Genomic DNA, 6,990 nt, shown 5'->3' with positions numbered 1-6,990 from the left:
CCTTCCCCCTCCTAGTAGGAGTAGGAAAGGAGGAGTCCTACTCCTACTAGGAGGAGGATTCCTCCTCCTTGGTGCGCCCCAAGGGGCCGGCCGGCCTCCCCCCTTGCTCCTTTATATACGGGGACGGGGGGGGGGGCACCCCATAGACACACAAGTTGATCTACGGATCGTTCCTTAGCCGTGTGCGGTGCCCCTCTCCACCATATTCCACCTCGGTCATATCGTCGCGAAGTTTAGGCGAATCCCTGCGCCGGTAGAACATCATCATCGTCACCATGCCGTCGTGCTGACGGAACTCATCTCCGGAGCTCTGCTGGATCGGAGGCCGGAGATCGTCATCGAGCTGAACGTGTGCTAAACTCGGAGGCTCCGTACGTTCGGTGCTCTGATTGGTCGGATCGTGAAGACGTACGACTACATCAACCGCGTTGTGCTTCCGCTTCCGCTTACGGTCTACGAGGGTACGTGGACGAACACTCTCCCCTCTCGTTGCTATACCATCACCATGATCTTGCGTGTGCGTAGGAAAATTTTGAAATTACTACGTTCCCCAACACATGGGCCCTAGGGGGGATGGCGCCCAGCCCACTTAGGGGCTAGTTCCCTTCCACATACAACCCATATGGCCCTCCGAGGCAGGTGGACCCCCGGAACCCCTTCGGTGGTCCCGGTACAATACCGGCAAACCCCCGAATACTTCCGGTGACCGTATGATGACTTACCATATATAAATCTTCACCTCCGGACCATTTTGGAACTCCTCGTGACGTCTGGGATCTCATCCGGGATTCCGAATGATATTTGGTAACCACGTACAAACTTTCCCTATAACCCTAGCGTCATTGAACCTCAAGTGTGTAGACCCTACGGGTTCGGGAGGCATGTAGACATGACCGAGACATCTCTCCGGTCAATAACCAACAGCGGGATCTAGATACCCATGTTGGCTCCCACATGTTCCACGATGATCTCATCGGATGAACCACGATGTCGGGGATTCAATCAATCCCGTATACAATTCCCTTTGTCTACCGGTATGATACTTGCCCGAGATTCGATCGTCGGTATCCCTATACCTTGTTCAATCTCGTTACCGGCAAGTCTCTTTACTCGTTCTGTAATGCATGATCCGGTGACTAACTGCTTAGACACATTGAGCTCATTATGACGATGCATTACCGAGTGGGCCCAGGGATACCTCTCCGTCATACGGAGTGACAAACCCTAGTCTCGATTCATGCCAACCCAACAGACACTTTTGGAGATACCCGTAGTGCACCTTTATAGCCACCCTGTTATGTTTTGACGTTTGGCACACCCAAAGCATTCCTACAACATCCGGGAGTTGCACAATCTCATGGTCTAAGGAAAAGATACTTGACATTATAAAAGCTTTAGCAAACGAACTACACGATCTTGTGCTATGCTTAGGATTGGGTCTTGTCCATCACATCATTCTCCTAACGATGTGATCCTGTTATCAATGACATCCAATGTCCATGGTCAGGAAACCGTAACCATCTATTGATCAACGAGCTAGTCAAGTAGAGGCTCACTAGGGACATGTTGTGGTCTATGTATTCACACATGTATTACGATTTCCGGATAACACAATTATAGCATGAACAATAGACAATTACCATGAACAAGGAAATATAATAATAGCCATTTTATTATTGTCTCTAGGGCATATTTCCAACAGTCTCCCACTTGCACTAGAGTCAATGATCTAGTTACATTGTGATGAATCAAACACCCATAGAGTTCTGGTGTTGATCATGTTTTGCTCGTGGAAGAGGTTTAGTCAACGGATCTGTGATATTCATGTCCGTATGCACTTTACAAATATCTATGTCTCCATCTTGAACATTTTCACGAATGGAGTTGAAGCGACGCTTGATATGCCTGGTCTTATTGTGAAACCTGGGCTCCTTGGCAAGGGCAATAGCTTTAGTGTTGTCATAGAAGAGAGTCATTGGGCCCGACGCATTGGGAATTACTCCTAAGTCAGTAATGAACTCCTTCATCTAGATTGCTTCATGTGCTGCCTCCGAGGCTGCCATGTACTCCGCTACACATGTAGATCCCGCCATGATGCTTTGCTTGCAATTGCAGCAGCTTACTGCCCCACCATTCAAAATATACACGTATCCGGTTTGCGACCTAGAGTCATCCAGATCTGTGTCGAAGCTAGCATCGACGTAACCCTTTACGACGAGCTCTTCGTCACCTCCATAAACGAGAAACATATCCTTAGTCCCTTTCAGGTACTTCAGGATATTCTTGACCATTGTCCAGTGTTCCATGCCGGGATTACTTTGGTACCTTCCTACCAAACTTACGACAAGGTTCACATCAGGTCTTGTACACAGCATGGCATACATAATAGACCCTATGGCTGAGGCATTGGGGATGACACTCATCTTTTCTCTATCTTCTGCTGTGGTCGGGCTTTGAGCCGAGCTCAATTTCACACCTTGCAATACAGGCAAGAACCCCTTCTTGGACTGATCCATATTGAACTTCTTCAATATCTTATCAAGGTATGTGCTTTGTGAAAGACCTATGAGGCGTCTCGATCTATCTCTATAGATCTTGATGCCTAATATGTAAGCAGCTTCTCCAAGGTCCTTCAATGAAAAACACTTATTCAAGTAGGCCTTTATGCTTTCCAAAAGTTCTATATCATTTCCCATCAATAGTATGTCATCCACATATAATATGAAAAATGCTACTTAGCTCTCACTCACTTTCTTGTAAACGCATGCTTCTCCATAAGTCTGTATAAACCCAAACGCTTTGATCATTTCATCAAAGCGAATGTTCCAACTCTGAGATGCTTGCACCAGCCCATAGATGGAGCGCTGGAGCTTGCGTACCTTGTTAGCATTCTTAGGGTCGACAAAACCTTTCGGCTGCATCATATACAATTCTTCCTTAAGGAAGCCGTTAAGGAATGCCATTTTGACGTCTATTTGCCATTTCATAATCATAGAATGCGGCAATTGCTAACATGATTCGGCAGACTTCAGCTTCACTATGGGTGAGAAGGTCTCATCATAGTCAACCCCTTGAACTTGTCGATAACCCTTAGCGACAAGCCGAGCCTTATAGATGGTAACATTACCATCCATGTCCGTCTTCTTCTTAAAGATCCATTTATTTTCTATTGCTCGCCGATCATCGGGCAAGTCCGTCAAAGTCCATACTTTGTTTTCATACATGGATCCTATCTCAGATTGCATGGCTTTAAGCCATTTGTTGGAATCTGGGCCCGCCATTGCTTCTTCATAGTTCGAAGGTTCACCGTTGTCTAACAACATGATTTCCAGGACAGGGTTGCCATACCATTCTGGTGTGGAACGTGTCCTTGTGGACCTACGAAGTTCAGTAGCAACTTGATCCGAAGTTCCTTGATCATCATCATTAACTTCCTCTCTAGTCGGTGCAGGCACCACAGAAACATCTTCCTGAGCTGCGCTACTTTCCAGTTCAAGAGGCAGTACTTCGTCAAGTTCTACTTTCCTCCCACTTACTTCTTTCGAGAGAAACTCTTTCTCCAAAAAGGATCCATTCTTGGCAACAAAGATCTTGCCTTCGGATGTGAGGTAGAAGGTATACCCAATGGTTTCCTTAGGGTATCCTATGAAGACACATTTTTCCGACTTGGGTTCGAGCTTTTCAGGTTGAAGTTTCTTGACATAAGCATCGCATCCCCAAACTTTTAGAAACGACAGCTTAGGTTTGTTCCCAAACCATAAATCATACGGTGTCGTCTCAACGGATTTAGACGGTGCCCTATTTAAAGTGAATGTAGCTGTCTCTAAAGCGTATCCCCAAAATGATAGCGGTAAATCGGTAAGAGACATCATAGATCGCACCATATCCAATAGAGTGCGATTACGACGTTTGGACACTCCATTACGCTGAGGTGTTCCAGGCGGCGTGAGTTGTGAAACAATTCCATATTTCCTTAAGTGCGTACCAAATTCGTGACTCAAATATTCTCCCCCATGATCTAATCGTAAGAACTTTATTTTTCTGTCATGTTGATTCTCTACCTCACTCTAAAATTCCTTGAACTTTTGAAAGGTCTCAAACTTGTGTTTCATTAAGTAGACATACCCATATCTACTTAAGTCATCAGTGAGGGTGAGAACATAATGATAGCCACCGCGAGCCTCAACGCTCATTGGACCGCACACGTCAATATGTATGATTTCCAACAAGTTGGTTGCTCGCTCCATTGTTCTGGAGAACGGAGTCTTGGTCATCTTGCCCATGAGGCATGGTTCGCATGTGTCAAATGATTCATAATCAAGAGACTCTAAAAGTCCATCCGCATGGAGCTTCTTCATGCATTTGACACCAATGTGACCAAGGCGGCAGTGCCACAAGTATGTGGGACTATCATTATTAACCTTACATCTTTTGGTATTCACACTATGAGTATGTGTAACATCACGTTCGAGATTCAATAAGAATAAACCATTGACCAGTGGGGCATGACCATAAAACATATCTCTCATATAAATAGAACAACCATTATTCTCGGATTTAAATGAGTAGCCATCTCGCATTAAATGAGATCCAGATACAATGTTCATGCTCAAAGCTGGCACTAAATAACAATTATTGAGGTTTAAAACTAATCCCGTAGGTAAATGTAGAGGTAGCGTGCCGACGGCGATCACATCGACCTTGGGACCATTCCCGACGCGCATCGTCACCTCGTCCTTCGCCAGTCTCCGCTTATTCCACAGCTCCTGTTTTGAGTTACAAATATGAGCAACCGCACCGGTATCAAATACCCAGGAGCTACTACGAGTACTAGTAAGGTACACATCAATAACATGTATATCACATATACCTTTGGTGTTGTCGGCCTTCTTGTCCGCTAAGTACTTGAGGCAGTTCCGCTTCCAGTGACCGTTTCCCTTGCAATAAAAGCACTCAGTCTCAGGTTTGGGTCCATGCTTTGGCTTCTTCTCGGCAACTGGCTTACCGGGCACGGCAACTCCCTTGCCGTCCTTCTTGAAGTTCTTCTTATCCTCGCCTTTCTTGAAACTAGTGGTTTTATTGAACATCAACACTTGATGTTCCTTTTTGATCTCCACCTCCGCTGATTTCAGCATTGAAAATACCTCAGGAATGGTTTTCACCATCCCCTGCATATTGAAATTAATCACAAAGCTCTTGTAGCTAGGTGGAAGCGACTAAAGGATTCTGTCAATGACCGCGTCATCCGGGAGATTAACTCCCAGCTGAGAGAAGCGGTTGTGCAACCCAGACATTTTGAGTATGTGCTCGCTGACAGAACTATTCTCCTCCATCTTACAACTGTAGAACTTGTCGGAGACTTCATATCTCTCGACTCGGGCATGAGCTTGGAAATCCATTTTCAGCTCTTGGAACATCTCATATGCTTCGTGCTGCTCAAAACGCTTTTGGAGCTCCAATTCTAAGCCGTAAAGCATGCCACACTGAACCAGGGAGTAATCATCACTACACGACTGCCAGGCGTTCATAACGTCTTGAGTTGCTGGGAAAACAGGTGCTTCACCTAGCAGTGCACCTAGGACATATGCTTTCTTGGCAGCTATGAGGATGATCCTCAAGTTACGGACCCAGTCCTTATAGTTGCTACCATCATCTTTCAGCTTGGGTTTTCTCTAGGAACGCGTTGAAGTTGAGGGCAACATTAGCGTGGGCCATTTGATCTACAAGACATATTGCAAAGATTTTAGACTAAGTTCATGATAATTAAGTTCATCTAATCAAACTTTTTAATGAACTCCCACTCAGATAGACATCCGTCTAGTCATCTAAGTGATACATGATCCGAGTCAACTAGGCCGTGTCCGATCATCACGTGAGACGGACTAGTCATCATCGGTGAACATCTTCATGTTGATCGTATCTACTATACGACTCATGTTCGACATTTGGTCTCTTGTGTTCCGAGGCCATGTCTGTACATGCTAGGCTCGTCAAGTCAACCTAAGTGTTTTGCATGTGTAAATCTGGCTTACACCCGTTGTATGCGAACATTAGAATCTATCACACCCGATCATCACGTGGTGCTTCGAAACAACGAACCTCGCAATGGTGCACAGTTAGGGGGAAAACTTTCTTGAAATTTTATGAGGGATCATCTTATTTATGCTACCGTCGTTCTAAGGAAATAAGATGCAAAAACATGATAAACATCACATGCAATCAAATAGTGACATGATATGGCCAATATCATTTTGCTCCTTTTGAACTCCATCTTCGGGGCGCCATGATCATCATCGTCACCGGCATGACACCATGATCTCCATCATCATGATCTCCATCATCGTGTCTTCATGAAGTTGTTCACCAACTGTTACTTGTACTACTATGGCTAACGATTAGCAATAAAGTAAAGTAATTACATGGCATTTTCATTGACACGTAGGTCATGCAATAAATTAAGACAACTCCTATGGCTCCTACCGGTTGTCATACTCATCGACATGCAAGTCGTGATTCCTATTACAAGAACATGATCAATCTCATATATCACATATATATCATTCATCACATCCTTTTGGCCATATCACACACACGACATATGCTGCAAGAACAAGTTAGACGTCCTCTAATTGTTGTTGCAAGTTTTTTACGTGGCTGCTATAGGTTTCTAGCAAGAACGTTTCTTACCTACGCCAAAACCACAACATGATATGCCAATTGCTATTTACCCTTCATAAGGACCCTTTTCATCGAATCCGATCCGACTAAAGTGGGAGAGTCAGTCGGTGGAACCCGTCTCACGTAAGCGTACGTGTAAGGTCGGTCCGGGCCGCTTCATCCCACGATGCCGCCGAATCAAGATAAGACTAGTAACGGCAAGTAAATTGACAAAATCGACGCCCACAACAACTTGTGTTCTACTCGTGCATAGAAACTACACATAGACCTAGCTCATGATGCCACTGTTGGGGATCGTTGCAGAAATTAAAA

The sequence above is a fragment of the Triticum dicoccoides genome, chromosome 6B, assembly GCF_002162155.2.
Source record: "Triticum dicoccoides isolate Atlit2015 ecotype Zavitan chromosome 6B, WEW_v2.0, whole genome shotgun sequence".
Lineage (NCBI taxonomy): Eukaryota > Viridiplantae > Streptophyta > Magnoliopsida > Poales > Poaceae > Triticum > Triticum dicoccoides.
This window is presented reverse-complemented; position numbering follows the sequence as displayed.